We start from the raw sequence: 22897 nt of genomic DNA, 5'->3' as shown, positions 1-22897 counted from the left end.
CGTCTGGCCCTGCGGCCTTGTGAATGTTGACCTGTTTAAAGGTCTTACTCACATCGGCTGCGGAGAGCTCGATGACACAGTCATCCAGAACAGCTGATGCTCTCATGRATGCTTCAGTGTTCCTTGCCTCGAAGCGAGCATAGAAGTTATTTAGCTCGTCTGGTATGCTCGTGTCACTGGGCAGCTCTCGGCTGTGCTTCACTTTGTAGTCTGTAATAGTTTGCAAGCCCTGCCACGTCCGACGAGCCCTGGAGCCGGTGTTGTATGATTCGTTCTTAGTCCTGTATTGACGCTTTGCCTGTTTGATGGTTCGTCGGAGGGCATAGCAACATTTCTTATAAGCTTCCAGGTTAGAGTCCCGCTCCGTGAAAGCGGCAACTCTACCCTTTAGCTCAGTGCGAATGTTGCCTGTAATCCATGACTACTGGTTGGGGTATGTACTGTACATACAGTCACTGTGGGGGGGACAACATCGCTGCACTTATTGATGAAGCCAGTGACTGATGTGGTGTACTCCTCAATGCCATCGGAAGAATCCCGGAACATATTCCAGTCTGTGCTAGCAAAACAGTCCTGTAGTTTAGTATCTGCTTCATCTGACCACTTTTTTACAGACCGAGTCACTGGTACTTCCTGCTTTCATTTTTGCTTGTAAGCAGATATCAGGAGGATAGAATTATGGTCAGATTTGCCAAATGGAGGGCGAGGGAGAGCTTTGTACTCGTCTCTGTGTGTGGAGTAAAGGTGGTCTAGAGTTTTTTTCTCTCTGGTTGCACATTTAACATGCTGATAGAAATGAGGTAAAACTGATTTAAGTATCCCTGTATTAAAGTCCCGGGCTACTAGGAGCGCCGCCTCTGGATGAGCGTTTTCCTGTTTGCTTTTGGCGGGATATACAGCTCATTGAGTGCGGTTTAAGTACCAGCAGCMGTCTGTGGTGGTATGTAGACAGCTACGAAAAATACAGATGAAAACTCTCTGGGTAGATAGTGTGGTCTACAGCTTATCATGAAATACTCTCCCTCAGGCGAGGAAAACCTTGAGACTTCCTTAGATATTGTGCACCAGCTGTTGTTTACAAATATGCATAGGCCCCCGCCCGTGTCTTACCAGAGGCTGCTGTTCTGTCCTGCCGATGGAGTGCATAACCCGCCAGCTGTATGTTATTAATGTTGTCGTTCAGCCACGACTCGGTGAAACATAAGATATTACAGTTTTTAATGTCCCGTTGGTAGGATATTTGTTCCTTCAGTTCGTCCCATTTATTTTCTAGCGATTTAACGTTAGCTATCAGTACGGAGGGCAAAGGCAGATTAGCCACTCGTCGCCTGATCCTCACAAGGCACCCGGATCTCTTTCCGCTAAATTTCWGTTTCCTTCTCCAGCGAATGACGGGGATGAGGGCCTGTTTGGGTGTTTGGAGTATATCCTTCCCGTCCGACTCATTAAAGAAAAACTCTTCATCCAATCCGAGGTGAGTAATCGCTGTTCTGATGTCCAGATGCTCTTTTCGGTCATTAAAGACGGTAGCAGCAACATTATATACAAAACAAGTTACGAACAACGCGAAAAAACTAACAAAATAGCACGGTTGGTTAAGAGCCAATAAATACAAATACATCTAACAACATTAATAAATTCAATCATGTGGYAAAAAAAATACATTCTCTAACCAGGTCAACAAAATGGTCCCAGTGTCCAATGAGAATCATTGTAAATAGGGTCTCTGTCCCTTGGATCAAATGGGCAGGTTCTCAGCAGGCTATCAAGGTTGTTAACGTTGGCTGTAAACCAAACCTCCCTGGGGGTCAAAGGTTGAAATGTTTGGGCTTCAGAGAGACGCCAATGGGTGAAGCATGGCCAGGATTTACAATGAAGCCTGACACATAGTTACCGCCAATGACCTCTCCCCAGCCCCAACCTCGGCCATCAGGGAGTTCCATTCTCAGGAAACACACACACTACACCACACACACACGAAGGCAAAAACGCGCGCGCACACATAACAAACAGACACACACGCGTACGGACACACACAACGTAACAGAAAGCGGAGAAAGCACAGAGATGATAAGGAATAATCTAAAGACTGATGTGGATTGTTGTTGTCAGACTATCTCAAATTTACAGCATGGAATGATAATAACAAACTCATTTGGTCATGAAATTTAAAACCATGACCACTGAAAGGGCTGGAAGGAATACTAGTGCCTCGACTTCATAATGACACCCAATGATGTAATGCTGTTGGTGAGTTACAGTTGTCAGTTAGGATTCTTAGTTATGTGATTACACTTCATCTAACAGAGATGATGTTTGAATGTATGCCATCTGTGATGTTTAGGTTGACATTCTACGTATCTAACCTGGGTTAGTTTATGGATTTAATTTAATCTGTTTTTTGGTCCTACCCTTATCGAGCTGTGTTGTGTTTCACATACTGTAATGTGAACTCAACTTACTGAACTGTTGTTCATTTAGTCCTATGCTTTCTTGGTTGGAACCATGCAAGTCTAGAATTTGTGAAATTACTGTAAGAAAAGAGTCAATTCAATTTTATCAATAGTTTTGCCTCAAAATAAGGGAGGCAGTAATCCCCTGGGCAAATGCTAGATTACAGAGTGTGGCAAAGGGAGATAGGTGGAGGTTAACTCAGATAGTCACATGTAAAGCCAGACAAGACAAGTGCAGCTGCCATAGAAATAGAATCTCATTCCTGTTCTGTGGGCCCAGCCATGGTAGGTGTTGATGGAATGGCATAGCATAAAAAGATATTCTAGACTAGAGCCTGTAGGCCTACCGTACTGTAGTGATCAAAGTCTCAATCTGTTAAAAGATTAGACCAATAACAATTGCCAGAAACTGTAGAACAAATAGAAAATAAATGGACATCAACAACATGCCAGTCCAAGTGTATGAATTAGAAACCAACAGAATTTAGTCTGAGACAGCAGTAGGCCGTCATTGTAAAATAAGAATTAGTTCTTAACTGACTTGCCTAATTAAATAAAGGTTCAAATTAAAAAATAAATTAAAAAATGATAGATGGTGAATGATCCCATCCATGTTATCCAAAATAGAAAATCCAGAAGGACTTCAACGGGAACTARGGCCGACAGGGGAATTTCAAATAATGGGAAGCACAATAGCCACTGTGTGTGTGTGTCTGAGATGCAGACTTGATAAGAGAAAATGCTTTATGAGAAAATGTGTTTAAAACCATTATAATAAAGCTCTACAGACTTTTTCAACAGAAAGGCTGCACTGATCAATGCCCAAATTAAGCAATACATTAATCTGACGTTCCCTATAACGTTTTATAAATGAAATTTCACAGACAGACACATAGATAAGAAACTTAACAAGCTTTCCCTCTCAACTTCCTTTTTAATCATTTGGCAAGCAGCAGACTCTGGCAAGCACCTCAGTGTGCCTCTCTCTCCAGTGTGGTCCGCAGGATAAGAGAGGGATGATGATGATCTAGCAGCAAAGTAAAAGAACATTAGGCCCAGACCTTGACTGCTAGAGTGACGTGAGAGATGGGAGAGAGAGCGAGAGAGTGAGAGAAAGAGGGGAGAGCGAAAGAGAGGAGAGAGAGTGAGAGAAAGAGGGGAGAGAGCGAGAGAAAGAGGGGAGAGAGAGCGAGAGAAAGAGGGAAGAGAGAGGGAGAGAAAGAGGGGAAAGAGAGCGAGAGAAAGAGGGGATAGAGAGAGTGAGAGAAAGAGGGGGTAGAGAGCGTGAGAGAAAGAGGGGAGAGAGAGAGCGAGAGAAAGAGGGGAGAGAGAGAGGGGAGGATGAGACAGCATCTTATCAGTCCATGGCTGGGAGCAGAGATTACATGAAACACACACCTGCTGGATCAGCAAGTTCTCATTGAACTGAATGGCTGCCCATCCAGGCACCTTGAATGGCAATAACACTAAGATTGAAAAGAGTGATTACAAAGCACTCACCATGTAAATACATAATAAATACACAAAGAAGTTGGATTTAGTTCACATCATACTAGGGATTTGATTCCCCCATCTTCAATGGCGAGTCACCTATCGTTCAGGTACACACTTCGAAAAAAAGGTGCTGTCTAGAAACAAAAAGGGTTCTTCAGCTGTCCCAATAGGATAACCCTTTGAAGAACCCTTTTTGGTTCCAGGTAGAAACCTTTTGAGTTCCAGAGGGTTCTACATGGAACCCAAAATAGTTCTACCAGGAACCAAAAAGGGTTCTACGTGGAACCAAAAGGTGTTCTATTTGGACAGCTGTAGAACCCTTTAGGAACCCTTATTTCTAAGAGTGTACTTCCGAATGCTCATGTTATGGGACTCCTCAAAGATATGAACTCAAATGCTCTCACTGTGGTTCTATACTATTTGAACATGAACATCATTTACTGCTTGTGTGTATATTCATTGGTTTATTTCCCCCATGTGACAGCTTCATCACAAAATTGGTATGATCTATCGTCTGTCTGACTTGTCTAAGTATTTCAGCACATATTGTAGCAAATGGCAAATATCTAGATGTCAAATTAGTCCACTAATTTGACATCTAGTAAGCTGGAACAGTTAACAAGTAGAACAAAAACACACACTGTTATGTGAGCATAAATAGGGAATAGTCAATCATTTCTGCTTTAAGATTTAGTATCAAATAATGTTTCTGGAGGGAATGATTGCCCTCTCGTCCCAGTGAGCAATGCCAGCGGAGGGAGCCCCTAGATGAGAGCTATTGTAAGAGCTGCTAATACGAACCAGATGTTAAACTTGTGTCCTCAAAATGAATGGGCCTATTGGGAAACCAAAGCTGGGTCTCAGGGGACATTCCAGTGAAGGCTAAGCTGATTGGTTCGTATTGAAACAACATGGCAAAGATAAACGAAAGATTTTCAAGAAAGAGGGTCTCTGGACTCTGAGTCTAAAATAAATCGCTAGTGCTAAAGAAGGATCTTAGCTCATCCTCTAAGGAAAAAAGAGAGTTTTGCAAGTGACTGACACACATGATGACTGTGGCGCCAGGGAACCTCGGTCTAGGGCCCAGTTGTGGGCTGCTGCCTGGGCTGCTGCCTGGGCTGCATGGGAAGTGGGGAGCATCGGGGGCCCAGGCCATGCTTCCTTTGTGCCGATGTCACATAGCATAGAGGCTACAAGGCTGCAGGGTATTACTTTTTCCAAATTGTGATATTTATTTTCCCCGCATGACTTGGACTGACTGTTTTTGGAAGAGAACAGAACTCAGCTCAACTCAAATGGTCTTGTAAAAAGAAAGAGTAGCAGCAGCATAATACTTTTGCTAATTCAATCTGATAGAAAAGCTTTCGAAATCTGTAATGGAAAGCATAAGTACAACAGCTTCTCTGATGATACATCTTCTCTTTGTTGATTTTCCAACCTAAATCCAGACAGTATGTGAACAATGGAAACAGTGTCATAGGGTAATAAATATATATAAAACCATAAAACATTCATTTTTTTCATAGTTTAAACCCCATTATTCCCAACATTTCATCATTTATTTGAATACTAATGTTGTGTATTGTCTTTAAAACAATAAGAATAAGAATAGAAAGTAAATACATTTGACAATAGCTATTTATTTTCTATGATTACGGGTAACAAACTTAGATTTTATCAGACCCTGAAGACTGCAGAATGATTTTTTATTAAGTCTGACTTTCCAAAATCAATGTGTTTGTGGAGCCTCTCTTTACAGCCCGTTGGCAACAAGAGTTGAGGGGCTTTTTCAAAACAGGAAACAGCTCTGTGGTCACAGTTTGCCCCCAAACTACCTCTAGCAGACAACAGTCCTCCCCATATTATACACATTGCAGTTGTTGACATAAGCGTAAATGAAATTTTAAACAGCCTATGAATGTGTTATGTATAGGTTATGAATGTGTTATGAAGTCCTAGGTACCCTTCAAATGATCACTGATAATACAGCAAAGCTTTCTGTTCCAGTGAATTAGGGCAGTGATTTGACTGTACCATCTACAGCTAAAATGGTAAAAAATAAAATAAAGTCAAGGTCACAACAGTGACATGTTAATTAGCTTGAGGCAAGCATGTAGCTACAGTAGGTGACGTAGTTACCGCCGGTGCCATGTCTCTTCTGGCTCCCAGAGCTCTGTCGGTGCTTAACAGTACAAAGGCGAGGTTCTAAAAAGAGAAGCACACTTCTACACAATAGCTGGAAAGCAGGAGTGTGGCGGTGCTTTCCTCCGTCAGTGGGCTGGCCCGCCTGTTTTGTAAGCACTTCCATCCTGTGAAAGCCCCTGGTAGACCTCCACCTGCTAGCTAGGCTCAGGGAGAGAGGGAAGGAGAGAGGGAGGGAGGCGCCTGCAAAGCCAGCCTCTCCCCCTCATTTCACTGGCGCCAGCTCTCAATGGGCCCTGCACTTTGATTATTTGTGTTAACAGTTAATGTAGCACCACAGACACATGTGCCAAAGCTGGCTTCACTTCCTCATGCATCACCAACAAATGTGACTTTTATGAGTTCCTTTACACAGGGCCACCCCCTCCACTCCTCTCGCCGACTCACTCTCTCTCTAACCCTCCACAGACGCCCCTCTAACCCTAACTCCTTCCACCTCTCTCTCTAACCCTCCACAGACACCCCTCTACCCCTAACTCCTTCCACCTCTCTCTCTAGCCCCCCGCCTCCACTTGCTTGCTGCTTGGTTCTCTTACACATCTTGCATGAGGGTTATTTCTGGCTCCTCTGTTCCCAATGTTTGCATTATTAGGAATACATTTCATGTCAATTTATGGTCGGTTAATACCACATACTTTTTTATTGAGATTTTCTCTCGATCCAGTTGAGAAGAAAAACCTTAAGCCCCCGCCCCTGAAAAACAAAAATCTTCGGTCACATTTTCAAACAACTTTTCCAATTTGGATCATGCAGGGCTCATGAAAATAACTGCTGGAAGAATTAAAAGAATAAGTGTTTCATAGCCTACTTATTGTCAATTACAGGCACTAAAAGTGCAGACAGTTTATTGAAACAGTTGACTCCAAGTCTTATATTATAATAACAATAAGGACTACTGAACCCTTGAGGACCACTGTACTCTGAGAACCAAAGTTTAGAAACCTAATTTTGAATGAATATCGAGATAAAGCTGATACTCTGGCTGCACATGTTCAGTTTCAGTGTAATGGAACAACTACTGTATGTAGGCCCTCTCACTAAAAATCCCCACCCTCGGTTCTCATTGGAACAACACTCCCAAGGGTGTAGGGGAGAAAAGCATCTTGAATGACAATGTAAATGTCTAGTTGAGCTCAGACACTAGTACTTCAAGAGACTGGGAAGGGAACAGTGCTGAGAGAGCTCAAACTAGCCACAGCACACATGAGCTCATCCCAGAAATATGCTAGCAGAAGGCCACAGGAGCCATGGAAATATTTGGACATATTCTTTTGCTCCCTCTGCTCGTCTGCGATGATACCAACTGCATCATCTTTTATGGTTAAGAGGCGTTTTCATGTGGCTCGAGGGAGGCAGAGCGTTCAGAAGTTTGGTCTCGTGTTTTTGTCTAATGACATTGCATTTGAACCATCGTCCCATAAGGTCAACCCATATGTCTGTTTGATTACAAACTCTCCAATCAACCATGATACCATGTCCTTTCATAACTGTCAATAATGAACATTGATTCAGCATATACCATAATGTTGCACAATGAAACAACAGTAAAGAGCTACAAACTGTAAACATAGCGTCTGTTTGGCAACTAGCTGTAAAAGGTCACCGTTTGACCTTGTTTGGTGTTTTCTAGTGTGTAGAGACTCCCGCTAGAAATGGTTATGAAAACATGAGAATTAAATTGACATAATCCACTTTGCCCCCTTCTGTGGCAGATGGGGTCTAGTCTGGCCACTCCTCTGAGCACATGAGAGGTACCATGAAAATCAGTGCTCCATGTAGGTTTCATTTCCTTAGCAATGTGACTAACCCGTAATGCTGCAGATAAAAAGGAACTGGAAAATGGCGCCGACGGACATTGCTGCCATGCTTCTAGCTCTTAGGAAACTTTGCAGTATATATTTTTTTGTCTTATTTCTTACATTATTAGCCCAGAAATGGTTTTGTGTTATTACATACAGCCGGGAAGAACTTTTGGATATCAGAGCGGCGGTAACTCACCAACATTACGACCAGGAATACACCATTCCCGAATCGGATCCTTTGTTTATACCCTCCTGTGCAATTTAACTGATTCCAGATCATGTTCCAAAACACCGCAGGCAGACAAGAGGTACTCTTTGGACTTTTAGTCTGACTCAGGAGGCGCGAACACCAACCACTGCTTCCGAGTATATTACTCGCTAATTTTCAGTGTCTGGATAATAAAGTTGACGAGCTCAGGGCGAGGATTTCCTTCCAGAGAGACATCAGCGATTATAACATACTCTGTTCAACGGAAACATGGCTCTCTCGGGATATACTGTCTGAGTCCGTACACTCAGTTGGGTTCTCAGTTCATCACCCAGACAGGAATAAATATCTCTCCGGGAAGAAGTAGGTCGTTCTGACCATAGTTCTTGTGTGTTTTACTTGTTTTAGTGTTGGTCAGGACGTGAGCTGGGTGGGCATTCTATTTTGTGTCTAGTTTGTCTGTTTCTATGTTTGGCCTAATATGGTTCTCAATCAGAGGCAGGTGTTTTGTGTTGTCTCTGATTGGGAATCATATTTAGGTGGCTTGTTTTGTGTTGGGATTTTGTGGGTGGTTGTTTCCTGTCTTTGTGTTCGTTTCACCAGAGAGGACCGTTTTCGGTTTGCCACGTTTGTTGTTTTTGTATTTTGTAAGTGTTCACATTATCGTCTTTATTAAATCATGTTGAGCACAAACTACGCTGCGTCTTGGTCCGATCCCTGCTACACCTCCTCTTCGGACGAAGAGGAGGAAGGCTGCCGTTACAGGGGGTGTATGTTTCATGATTAACTACTCATGGTGTGATTGTGATAACATACAGGAACTCAAGTCCTTTTGTTCACCCGACCGAGAATACCTTACAATCAAATGCCGACCGTATTACCTCCCAAGAGAATTCTCTACGGTTATAGTCACAGCCGTYTATATTCCCCTTCAAGCCGATACTGCGACAGCCCTCAAAGAACTTCACTGGACTTTATGCAAACTGTAAACRACATATCCTTAGGCTGCATTTATTGTAGCTGGGGATTTGAACAAAGCAAATATGAGGAAACGTTACCGAAGTTCTATCAACATATTGACTGTAGTACTCGCGCTGCTAAAATACTCGACCACTGCTACTCCAACTTCCAGGATGCCTACAAAGCACTCCCCCGCACTCCCTTAGGAAAATCTGATCARGACTCAATTTAGATCCTCCCCTCCTATAGGCAGAAACTCAAACAGGAAGTACCTGTGCTAAGGACTATCCAACGCTGGTCTGACCAATCGGAATCCACGCTTGTTTTGCAAGATTGTTTTGATCAAACGGTCTGGGATATGTTCCAGGTAGCCTCTGAGACAACATAGACAAATACACTGATACAGTGACTGAGTTTATCAGGAAGTGTATAGGAGATGTTGTACCCACTGTGACTATTAAAACCTACCCTAACCAGAAACCGTGGATAGATGGCAGCATTCGCGCAAAACTGAAAGTGTGAACCATCTCATTTAACCATGGCAAGGTGACTGGGAATATGGCCAAATACAATCAGTGTAGTTATTCCCTACGTAAGGCAATCAAACAGGCAAAACGTCWGTTTTGAGACAATGTGGAGTCGCAATTCAACAGCTCAGACACGAGACGTATGTGGCAGGGTCTACAGACAATCATGGACTACAAAGGGAAAATCAGCCACGTCGCGAACACCGATGTCTTGTTTATGGACAAGCTAAACACCATCTTCGCCCGCTTTGAGGATAACACAGTGCCATCGACGCGGCCCGCTACCAAGGTCTGTGGGCTGTCCTTCTCCGTGGCCGACGTGAGTTAGACATTTAAGCGTGTTAACCCTCGCAAGGCTGCCGGCTCAGACGGCATCCCTAGCCACATTTTCAGAGCATGCGCAGACCAGCTGGCTGGAGTGTTTACGGAGATATTCAATCTCTTCCTATCCCAGTCTCTTGTCACCACATGCTTCAAGATGCCCACCATTGTTCCTGTACCCAAGAAAGCAAAGATAACTGAACTAAATGACTATCGCCCCGTAGCACTCACTTCTGTCATCATGAAGTGCTTTGACATACTAGTCAAGGATCATATCACCTCTATCTTACCTGACACCCTAGACCCACTTCAATTTGCTTACCGCCCAAATAGATCCACATACGATGCAATCGTCATCGCACTGCACACGGCCCTATCCCATCTGGACAAGTGGAATACATATGTAAGAACACTGTTCATTGACTACAGCTCATCATTCAACACCATAGTACCATCCAAGTTCATCATTAAGCTCAAGGCCCTGGGTCTGAACCCCGCCCTGCTCAACTGGGTSCTGGACTTCCTGATGGGCCACCCCCAGGTYGTGAAGGTAGGAAACAACCTCCACTTTGCTGATCCTCAACACTGAGGCCCCACAAGGATGCGTGCTCAGCCTCCTCCTGTTCACCCATGATTGCAATGGCCACGCACACCCCCAACTCAATCATCAAGTTTGCAGATGACACAACAGTAGTAGGCCTGATTACCAACAATGACGAGACAGCCTACAGGGAGGAGATGAGGGCCCTGGGAGTGTGTTTCKAGGAAAATAACCTCTCACCCAACATCAACAAAACTAAGGAGCTGATCGTGGACTTCAGGAAACAGCACCACCGTATCCACATCGACAGGACCGCAGTGGAGAAGGTAGAAAGTTTAAAGTTCCTCAGAGTACACATCACTGACAAACTGAAATTATCCACCCACACAGACAGTTTGGTGAAGAAGGCGCAACAGCGCCTCTTAAACCTCAGGAGGCTGAAGAAATTTGTCTTGGCACCTATAACCCTCACAAACTTTTACAGATGCACAATTGAGAGCATCCTGTTGGGTTGTATCACTGTCTGGTATGGCAACACCACCYCCCGCAACCGCAGGGCTCTCCAGAGGGTGGTGCGGTCTGCCCAACGCATCACCGGGGGAAAGCTACCTGCCCTACAGGACACCTACAGCACCAGATTTCATAGGAAGGCCAAAAAGAACATCAAGGACAACAACTACCCAAGCCACTGCCAGTTCACTCCACTATCATCCAGAAGGCGAGGTCAGTACAGGTGCATCAAAGCTGGGATCGAGAGACTGAAAAACAGCTTCTATCTCAAGGCCATCAGACTGTTAAATAGCCATCACTAGCACATTAGAGGCTGCTGCCCTATATACAGTGGGGAGAACAAGTATTTGATACACTGCCGATTTTGCAGGTTTTCCTACTTACAAAGCATGTAGAGGTCTGTAATTTTTATCATAGTACACTTCAACTGGTGAGAGACGGGAATCTAAAACAAAAATCCAGAAAATCACATTGTATGATTTTTAAATAATTAATTTGCATTTTATTGCATGAATAAGTATTTGATCACCTACCAACCAGTAAGAATTCCGGCTCTCACAGACCTGTTAGTTTTTCTTTAAGAAGCCTCTGTTCTCCACTCATTACCTGTATTAACTGCACCTGTTTGAACTCGTTACCTGTATAAGACACCTGTCACACACTCAATCAAACAGATTCCAACCTCTCCAACATGGCCAAGACCAGAGAGCTGTGTAAGGACATCAGGGATACAATTGTAGACCTGCACAAGACTGGATGGGCTACAGGACAATAGGCAAGCAGCTTGGTGAGAGGAAACAACTGTTGGCGCAATTATTAGAAAATGGAAGAAGTTCAAGATGACGGTCAATCACCCTCGGTCTGGGCTCCATGCAAGATTCACCTCGTGGGGCATCAATGATCACGAGGAAGGTGAGGGATCAGCCCAGAACTACACGGCAGGACCTGGTCAATGACCTGAGAGAGCTGGGAGCCACAGTCTCAAAGAAAACCATTAGTAACACACCTAGCCGTCATGGATTAAAATCCGCAGCGCAGGCAAGGTCCTGTTAAGCAGTGCATGTCCAGGCCGTGCTCTGAAGTGTTGCCAATGCACATCTGGATGATCCAGAGGAGGAATGGGGAAAGGTCATGTGGTCTGATGAGACAAAAATAGAGCTTTTGGTCTAACTTCGCCGTGTTTGGAGGAGAAGAAGATGAGTACAACCCAAGAACACCATCCCAACCGTGAAGCATGGGGAGTGGAACATCATTCTTGGGGATGCTTTTCTGCAAAGGGACACAGGACGACTGCACCGTATTGAGGGGAGGATGGATGGGGCCATGTATCGCGAGATCTTGGCCAACAACCTCCTTCCCTCAGTAAGAGCATTGAAGATGGGTCGTGGCTGGGTCTTCCAGCATGACAACGACACGAAACACAACAGCCAGGGCAATAAGGAGTGGCTCCGTAAGAAGCATCTCAAGGTGCTTAGCCAGTCTCCCTACCTGAACCCAATGAGAAATCTTTGGAGGGAGCTGAAAGTCCGTATTGCCCAGCGACCAGCCGAAACCTAAGGATCTGGAGAAGATCGTAGGGAGGAGTGGGCCAAAATCCCTGCTGCAGTGTGTGCAAACCTAGTCAAGAACTACAGGAAACGTATGATCTCTGTAATTGCAAACAAGGTTTCTCTACCAAATATTAAGTTCTGCTTTTCTGATGTATCAAATACTTATGTCATGCAATAAAATTCAAATTAATTACTTAAAATCATACAATGTGATTTTCTGGATTTTGTTTTTAGATTCCGTCTCTCATAGTTGAAGTGTACCTATGATAAAAATACAGACCTCTACATGCTTTGTAAGTAGGAAAACCTGCAAAATCGGCAGTGTATCAAATACTTTGTCTCCCCACTGTACATAGACTTGAAATCACTGGCCACTTAATAATGGAACACTAACACTTTACATATTTGCATTACTCATCTCATCTCATTCTTAAAGTGGCCAACTGATACAGACTTATATCCATCCTGCCCTGCCTTTCTAAAGTCTTCGAAACGCAAGTGAACAAACAGATCACAACCATTTCGAATCCCACCGTATATTTCCGCTATGCAATTGGTTTCTGAGCTGGTCATGGGTGCACCTCAGCCACGCTCAAGGTCCTAAGCAATATCATAAGCCATCGATAAAAGACAGTACTGTGCAGCGCTCATCGACCTGGCCAGGGCTTTCGACTCTGTCAATCAACACATTCTTATCGGCAGACTCAACAGCCTTGGTTTCTCTAATGACTGCTCGCCTGGTTCACTAACTACTTCTCAGATAGAGTTCAGTGTGTCAAATCGGAGGGCCTGTTGTCCGGACCTGGCAGTCTCTATGGGGGTGCCACAGGGTTCAATTCTCGGCCGACTCTTTTCTCTGTATATATCAATGATGTCGCTCTTGCTGCTGGTGATTCTTTGATCCACCTCTACGCAGACGACACCATTCTGTATACAGTGCCCTTCTTTGGACACTGTGTGTAACAAACCTCCAAACGAGCTTCAGTGCATACAACACTCCTCCGTGGTCTCCAACTGCTCTTAAATGCTAGTAAAACTAAATGCATGCTCTTCAACGATCACTTGCCCGCACAGGCCGCACAGGCCGCTCGGACTAGCATCACTACTCTGGACGGTTTCTGACTTAGAATATGTGGACAACTATAAATACCTAGGTGTCTGGCTAGACTGTAAACTCTCCGTCCAGACGCACATTAAGCATCTCGCAATCAAATTAAAGATCTAGAATGGCTTCCTATTTCGCAACAAAGCTCCTTCACTCATGCTGCCAAACTTACCCTCGTAAAACTGACTATCCCTACGAGCCTCTTTGACTTCGGCGATGTCATTTACAAATAGCCTGCCTAATAGCTGCTACTCGCAGTGCAAATGTAGGGTTTATGCAGTGTACACAGTGCCATCCGTTATGTCACCAAAGCCCCATATACTACCCACCACTGCGACCTGTATGCTCTCGTTGGCTGGTCCTCGCTACATATTCGTCGCCAAACCCACTGGCTCCAGGTCATCTATAAGTCTTTGCTAGGTAAAGCTCCGCCTTATCTCAGCTCACTGGTCACCATAGCAACACCCACCCGTAGCACGCGTTCCAGCAGGTATATTTCACTGGTCACCCCCAAAGACAACACCTCTTTGGCCGCCTTTCCTTCCAGTTCTCTGCTGCCAATGACTGGAACGAATTGCAAAAATCACTGAAGTTGGAGACTTATAGCTCCCTCACAAACTTTAAGCGTCAGTTGTCAGAGCAGCTTAATTAACGATTGCTGTAGCTGTAAATAGCCCATCAAACCAACTACCTACCTCATCCCCATATTTGTTTTTCTACTCTTTTGCACACCCATATTTCTACTTGCACATCCTCATCTGGACATGTATCACTCCAGTGTAAATTGCTAAATTGTAATTACTTCGCCACTATTGGCCTATTTATTGCCTTACCTCCTTACTTCTTTTGCACACACTGTTTACAGAATTTGTATTGTGTTATTGACTGTACGTTTGATTATCCCATGTGTAACTCTGTGTGTTTTTGTAGCACTGTTTTGCTTTATCTTGGCCAGGTCGCAGTTGTAAATGAGAACTTGTCCTCAACTGGCCTACCTGGTTAAATWAAGGTGAAATAAAAAAAGATATGTATATACTGTATTCTATCCTATTCTACTGTATCTTAGTCTGACATTGCCTGTCCAAATATTTAAATATTCTTAATTCAATTCCTTTACTTTAGATTGTGTGTATTGTTGTGAAATTGTTAGATATTACTTGTTAGATATTACTGCACTGTTAGAAACACAAGCATTTTGCTACACCCGCAATAACATCTGATAAACAGTTGTATGTGACAAATAAAAATGTATTTGATATGACAGATATGGGCCTGTTACTAAATGACAGGTGAATTTCATTGAAGAGAACAACGACAGCTTAATGTTGTGATGTCAGCTCTGTGTCAATGCATTGGAATAGTCTCTTGAAAAGAATGAAGGAACAACAAATCATGAAACATTAAATCAAAGACATTGGGAGGTACCAAAGACAGAGAAGCCTTTATTATCATTCACAGAGCACGCAACGAGACAGGCAGAATGATGACCAAGCTAACTCAAGCCAAGCCCRGAGGGACAGTGAGGAGTCATTCATGGTGGAAAGCTCTTCTCCTCGTATCCTTTCTTCACTTCTCTTCAGGACAAGCCCAGGGGCACAGTGAGTAAGGAGTCATAGGGGGGGAAGGCTCTTCTCTTCAAGACAAACAGGACTGATGATGACCATCAGCTTCCATCCAACACAAAGCCCAGGATTCCCTCCTCTTCCTTCCCAGCATTGTCTGACATCCTGCAGGCCCTGTGGACGCTGCATGCCACAATAGCACCAACCAACCAACCAACCAACCAACCAACCAACCAGTAGGCCCTGGGCATGGAGGGGTGACCACGGGGACAGACGTCAGCTCAGCTTGACGGGATGTAACCAATGACTGTTGGGGATGTGACACAATTCTTTTCGTCAACAATTAAAGCAAAACGCCTGACACGACATGAAAGTCTAACGTAACATTATAGTCATGATGGACTCTGGCTGACAGATAGGTCTACAGTACTATGAAGACAAACTGTTTATCACGCAGTATGTACAAGTGGCCACATACTATTACATATTTTGGTGCTGAATACTGACAAAATGTGCTCCCCTTATAAATGTCCTTAAAAACAATTATGGCACAGATCAATGCGGATATAGAATAACAAACATTTGAAACATAAGCTACATTATATAAAACACTGAGGGAAATGACATGATGCACTGAACCATCTCAACATGTTGCACAATCCATGTGGCGGTAGGGCTAAGAGAAAAGCAGGCTGGACAGTCAGTCTGACTCCTCCAGACTTTGGTTACTGTTGCACACAGTCCTCCCCTCAATATTAATAATAATATTACTGATGGCACCGCGCTGAGAGAGCAGGATTAGTCTTTATACTGCTGGATGAGAGTGGCCTGCCGCAGCGCTCCCTGCTTTGGCTGCTATACATATGGGATTTGACTTGACTCTCTTAAACACAGCAAAATGGGAAGTCAAACATATTTTTAATTTAAAAGCAATTAAGTGGATACCAGTCAGAATCACTGGCTCCAGCGCGCAGCGGAGCGAGGGAGTTTTTCTTTTTCTGGGTTTTATTACCCATTTCCTTTCCCCTTGCGCCAGCAGCAGGAATGCTCACTTTTCTCTCACTAAGCCACAATTCCAATGCCAGAAACACACATACAGGGAGCACCATGAGCTAGTGTTTCCCTAAACATGTGAGGAGACAATATAAGGGCCCTCTAACACTAGAGAAGTGTTGTGTTCCAACATTTATAGTGAGGTAATTAGAAACATCCAGCTGTAATTTAATAGTTCCCGCAGAGTAGAGACATGAAGTCTAGTGACTTTTCTTTCGTCCGTATAAATAGCTTGGAATGCAAAAAGAACACAGCTCATTTGCTAATATATATTTTTTTATCTTACACCCTTTTTCAAAATTCTGTCAGTTGATGTYAGACCCTCTTTAATATCACATTGTCCACATATTAAGTGGCAATAAATAGGCAATTTGAATTGATGTTTCAGACAGTATGTTTATTATCATAAAACAACATTGGTCATGAGATAGAGAACTTCCCTTTGACTAGCTGATATATCGTTCTATGGATTCCAATAGCCGTGAGCGGTAAGCACAATGGGTCAGAGTATACACAAGCTGACTGAAGCCTAGCTATCTGCATGATTATTGCACTCTGCCTGTGAAGTGCATGTCAATTGCACAGGGAGCCAAGAGTGCAAGCAGACATGTGGTTCCAATCTGTCCCTTTTCTCACAGTGAGAAGAGGCCATTCATGTACTAGCTCACTGTAAATACAGCACTTAAAACACACAACAGACCTTCCTTGTTTTCACAGCACCACACATTTTATATGTGAGCAATTCCCCCATTGGGAGTAAACAATGCCATTTTTTGTTATCATCAACAGCATTTTTTCACATCTAAAAAATAGATAAACAATTACCCTAATACTGGGAAATATCATGTTCTCTGTTGTTCCACATTGCCATTGTTGTAACAAATACAGTCTGTGCATCCATTCTTTGAAAATGGGCCTCAAATTGCTTCAAGCTCAGAACAAGTAAATTATCTTTATTTTTTTTCAATTMATCTTTTTGTTTGTTTATTCACTTCAACTAGGCCTATTATATGTTCAGACTCAATTTGCACAAACTCGGCCTCAGACAATCATGGGTAAATCCTGTGAAATGTATACAAAAATGTGCTTCTGATAGACAGACATTCTCCATTTCCATTCATTCCTCCTATCCTGTGGGCTGTAAAAGAGCCAAATGCTTTTTACAGTACTGACAGACGGAAGACGTGACCTTTTGGCCCCGGGGGGCAGAAGGTGAGATCTCTGGGAACCCACTAAGGAGGGCTGGCTCCAGCAGCCAGTCTGTAGACGAGCCTCATGTCCTCCTCACCACATTCCTTCCTAACTTAGATCACTGAAACACTCTCAGGCTGCATTCAAATCAGTCACTCAAACCCAAACCAAGATTTACTAATTTCACACGCTTTTGAACGGTGAGATACTGGTTGCCTGACTGCATGGCTGGAGAGCTGAGACTGAGCGGACAGAGACACTGTGGGTGTAAAAAGTGAAATAATCTCAGTATAAGCCTCCATTTGAGATTCCTGCAGAGAGAAAGAGCAGAAGAAAATAAGAAAATGGATTAAATTGATGTCTTTGTTCAGCTGTTCAGAGCTGAAATTCAGATTAGAATGCTTAAAGAGTCAAGTGTGGATTTGCGGCTCCTATTATTAAGATGAATCTCTCTCAGGTTAAATACTTTATTATATGGAAAGCTTGTTGTACGACAGGTTAAATGGTAAAAATACAGTGCTGATTATCTTCAAACTGCTGCCTGTGCCACAGCTATCTCAGCGGGGACGCCATTTTTTACCCCAGAATTTCTGGGGACCCCATTTATACCAACAAAGTTTCTCTCGACACCACCCCAGCCCAAATCTAAGGACACAACCTTGAAATCAGTGAATTTAGATTTTTACATCAACAAATGAAAATGCAATGAATTGAAGGTTCTCTTATCAAAATGAAACCAATAAATTCCATTACTCAATAAAATAATATTTTTCAAATAATCTTTCTCTCAAAAACAATTGTATATTGTACCAAACAATAATCTGTACTCTTCATTTTTTGTTCCAAAAAAAGTATATATTTTTTATTGTATATTGGCGAACCCGACTTTGAATACCACCTCTGTAAATCAACACATTTCACTGCACCTATCCTGTGTATGTGACAATAAAACATTATTTGTATGGTGAATTGTATGCATAGATATATTCCTGTGTGTGTAACTGGGAATTGGTGGAGAGCTCTTCAGATTTGGGTTGAGTAAATCAGAGTTACAGTAAAGACTTCAGATTAATGACTTATAATAAAAGTATGCTGGTTGTCCCTACCTCCCACTAGTATATTTGAAAGAGAAGCGTCTAGTCATCCAGCCTCAGCAGCACATACTGTACTTGTCCAGACAGAAAATTATTTATTGCATGTTTGAATAAAGTATAAATAGCATTGTATTGTAATGGAAAATTACTAGTAAAAATACATGTTGACCTTACTCTGTTCCAGTGATTGCTAATCCATATACCAACCAACAGCATAGCATTTTGGATTTGAGATCAAATACAGAATGTCACCTTCTGTTTTACCGTTTAGAAATTAAAGCACTTTATGTATCTAGTGCCGCCCCCCCCCCCCATTTGAAGAAGTCATAAGTATTTGGAAAAATGCACTTATAGTGTATTAGAGTAGTCAAACATTTAATATTTGATCCCATATTTCTTGCATTCAATGACTTACATCAAGCGACAAACTAGTTGGATGCATTTGCAGTGTGTTTTGGTTGTGTTTCAAATTACTCATAGTGCTACTGGCCTGGGACTTCCCTGAGAGTACTGTCAACCACTCCACAACCAGCATGTCACATCAGGTCAGACATTATACTAGCAATACTTTCAGTAGGTTACCATCCCTTTAATACTATTGTACCATACTTCCATCGTTTCCCCATGCAATCATCACACCCTCTATGGACACAAAACCTGGTAAATAGAAATATATCAGCACACGGACCAAAACTACAGTACCAGTCAAAAGTTTGGACACACCTACTCATTCAAGGGTTTTTCTACATTTTACTATTTTCTACATTGTAATCTAAAAATCTATGGAATGACACATATGGAATCATGCAGTATCCAAAAAAGTGTTAAACAAATCAAAATATATTTTGGATTCTTCAAAGTAGCCACCCTTTGCCTTGATGACAGCTTTACAGACGCTTGGCATTCTGTCAACCAGCTTCATGAGGAATGCTTTTCCAAAAGTCTTGAAGGAGTTCCCACATATGCTGAGCACTTGTTGGCTGCTTTTCCTTCACTCTGTGGTCCAACACATCCCAAACCATCTCAATTCGGTTGAGGTCAGGTGATTGTGGAGGCCAGGTCATCTGATGCAGCACTCCATCACTCTCCTTGGTCGAATAGCCCTTACACAGCCTGGAMGTATGTTTTGGGTCATTGTCCTGTTGAAAAACAAATGATAGTCCCACTAAGCGCAAACCAGATGGGATGGCGTATCGCTGCAGAATGCTGTGGTAGCCATGCTGGTTAAGTGTGCCTTGAATTCTAAATAAATCAGAGTGTCATCAGCAAAGCACCCCCGCACTATCACACGTCTTTCCTCCATGCTTCACGGTGGGAACCACACATGCAGAGATTATCCGTCTCACAAAGACACGGCGGTTGGAACCAAAAATCTCAAATTTGGACTTATCAGACCAAAGGACAGATTTCCATCGGTCCAATGTCCATTGCTAATATTTCTTGGCCCAAGCAAGTCTTGGTGTCCTTTAGTAGTGGTTTCTTTGCAGCAATTTGACCATGAAGGCCTGATTCACGCAGTCTCCTCTGAACAGTTGATGTTGAGATGTGTCTATTACTTGAACTCTGAAGCATTTATTTGGGCTGCATTTTCTGAGGCTGGTAACTCTAATGAACTTATCTGCAGCAGAGGTAACCCTGGGTCTTCCTTTCCTGTGACGGTCCTCACGAGAGCCAGTTTCATCATAGCGCTTGATGGATTTTGGGACTGCACTTCAAGAAACWTTAAAAGTTCTAGAGATTTTCCAGATTAAGACATGAAGGTCAGTCAAAGTAATGATGGACTGMCTTTTCTCTTTGCTTATTTGAGGTGTTCTTGCCATAATATGGACTTGGTATTTTACCAAATAGGGCTATCTTCTGTATACCACCCCTACCTTGTCACAACACAACTGATTGGCTCAAACGCATTAAGGAAAGAAATTCCACAAATTAACTTTTAACAAGGCACACCTGTTAATTGAAATGCATTCCATGTGACTACCTCATGAAGCTGGTTGAGAGAATGCCAAAAATATATTTTTTAATTTTTTAACATTTTTTTGGATACTACATGATTCCATGTGTTATTTCATAGTTTTGATGTCTTCACTATTATTCTACAATGTAGAAAATAGTAAAAATAAAGAAAAACCCTTGAATGAGTAGGTGTGTCCAAACTTTTGATTGGTACTGTACATTCAAAGCCTCCTGACAAAATTATGAAATAATTGTGTTCTCTATCTGGTTGCATTTCAGTCTCCACTGAGGACATCTTTTGAGAGAAATAATCAGTCATACTTTATTTSGATAGTCCGGATTTTGCCATCTTTAGATGCGCTAGATGGCCATTCTTTCAACAAACTATCTGTGGATAAGCAACTACTTGCTAAGGTTACGGTTAGGTTTAGAATAAAGGTCAGGGTAAGGGTTAAGGTTAGGATAAGGGTTAAGGTTAGAGCTAGTAAATAATTAGTTGAAATGTTCTGACAGTCTGTAGAGCATCTACAGATGGACTATCCAAATAAAGTGTTACCAAATAATCACTTGCGGGTGTCCAGAATYATGACTTAATCACATCAATTAATAATTTATAGCTTGTGCTTTGGACACCAATTCAAAGACACAACGTGGAGGACACACGGTGACTGCTGGCTAACAGGCTGGCTGCACTGCACAGCACGAGTAGCTAGTGCAATCATACTTCCCTTTGGCAAGCAGCTCAGTCTAAAACATGTCTCTTTCTTAAGAGTAATGTAAACATGCAGCAATGGAGGCCTGGAGACAAACCTAAGCAGCACCACACTGCTGCCCCTGCCTTTTAGAACCGTCATGGCCCCTAGAGCAGAAACCACAGCTAGATCACCCAGTAGTATTATCTCACAGGTATATAGCGCCCTCTAGGGGATGATGATGTAACAGCTGATTTATTATAGAAGGGCTGAAGCTACAGTATGTAACAAGACGGGGTGAATCTTTAATAGTATTTCCTTGATTCGTCAAGAATTTCAATTTTTCCCTTGATTCCCACTTTAGCTCCTTCTCAGTTCACACCAGAGGGGAAGGTCCAGGATGGAGAGCCAGGATGGAGAGGGCGCAAGGAATCAAGGAAAGATCATTGAGATTCAGTCCATCAGGGAGAAGAGATCCTCCACCAGGTCTTCCCATAGCACCTTTTCCAAGCTGGTTTCTTCCCAGCATCAGTACAAATGAACAGACAAATGATAAGTTGTAAATGATGTGTAAATCATACCAAAATATGGACTCAAGACATTGCTGACATTTTTCCTGTGTACTCCCCCAGGAGATATTTCCTTTGTATATTTAGGTTGCTTTAATGAGTTATTATGCTGTTACTGAGATGACCATGCTGGTGTATAGTTCAACACCAGTGTTATTTACAGTAAAGGAAATATTCAGAAATGGGATATTTCTTTGTTTTCTTCCTCATCTTTTGGGATACCATTTACCCTTTTTTTCTGCTGAGAATATATATCCATTGTTTATGTAAACCTATCAGCTTGAGTTGAGATCTATAAACAAATACAGCAGAGAGAAGGCATGAATACATTTAACAAAGGAAATGTTTGTGGTTATGCTGACATTGAGCTCTCCCATACTGAGGTTATGTGGTGTGTGTGTACACTATGTGTATGTGTGTGTGATGTCCAGTCCACAACGATATGGGCGGTCTACCCTGCAGTGAATGTGATGCTCAGCCACAAGACAGTCAAGCTGCTCTCAGTCAGGCCACTGCAGTGGGGGAGATTTATGTGGTCAGGTCATGTGGAGGACTGGCACGGTGGACTTGCAGTCACTAACCATTACAGTCACCCCCGAGTCTAACGTCACACAATCCTCTGTAACATGAAAGCTGTACTGTACTGATACTGACCCTCTCCTGCAATCCAGAGTTCTGACAGACAGTATAGGAAAAAGGTGTTAAATAACTGTCCAAAATCATGAATTAATCAGTATTGTTAATCAGAATGGATTGTCTTTAACACATACAGCTCATAACTGTATGAAGAAGAAAAAGGGGCTCGTAAAAATTCAAGCTAACGGATAGTTTTATAATTATCTGCTAATACAATAACTTGACTATGGCTTGGCAAATGGCTATTATACACTGTCCAAATGGCCTGACATCCCCCTTGTAATTGTTTAGGTGCCAATTGCCAGTGGTTAATCCCCGAACCCCACTTAAAGCATGAAAGCAAATGTCTTAAGGCTAACAAGTGCCAAACCATTCTATAAAGCATTCTATACAGCATCATAGATGGAGATAAAAAAGCTAGAAAATATATTGCTGATCTATGAGAATCGTTGATAGTCCAAGGCATTATTC

General features: G+C 42.7%; 1 long non-coding RNA gene across 1 annotated transcript; it reads left to right on the top strand.

Annotated features, from left to right (window-relative positions):
* Positions 1–1977: 1977 nt before the first annotated feature.
* LOC111956540 (uncharacterized) lies at positions 1978–21972 on the top strand. Its single transcript, XR_002876292.2, has 2 exons — positions 1978–2250; positions 21586–21972. It is a non-coding gene; the product is annotated as an uncharacterized lncRNA (long non-coding RNA).
* The last annotated feature ends 925 nt before the right edge of the window (positions 21973–22897 follow it).

This window comes from Salvelinus sp. IW2-2015, linkage group LG32 (genome assembly GCF_002910315.2).
Source record: "Salvelinus sp. IW2-2015 linkage group LG32, ASM291031v2, whole genome shotgun sequence".
In the NCBI taxonomy this organism is placed as follows: Eukaryota; Metazoa; Chordata; class Actinopteri; order Salmoniformes; family Salmonidae; genus Salvelinus; species Salvelinus sp. IW2-2015.
Note: the sequence above shows the minus strand (reverse complement) of the source record. Positions and strands in the feature narration are given on the sequence as shown.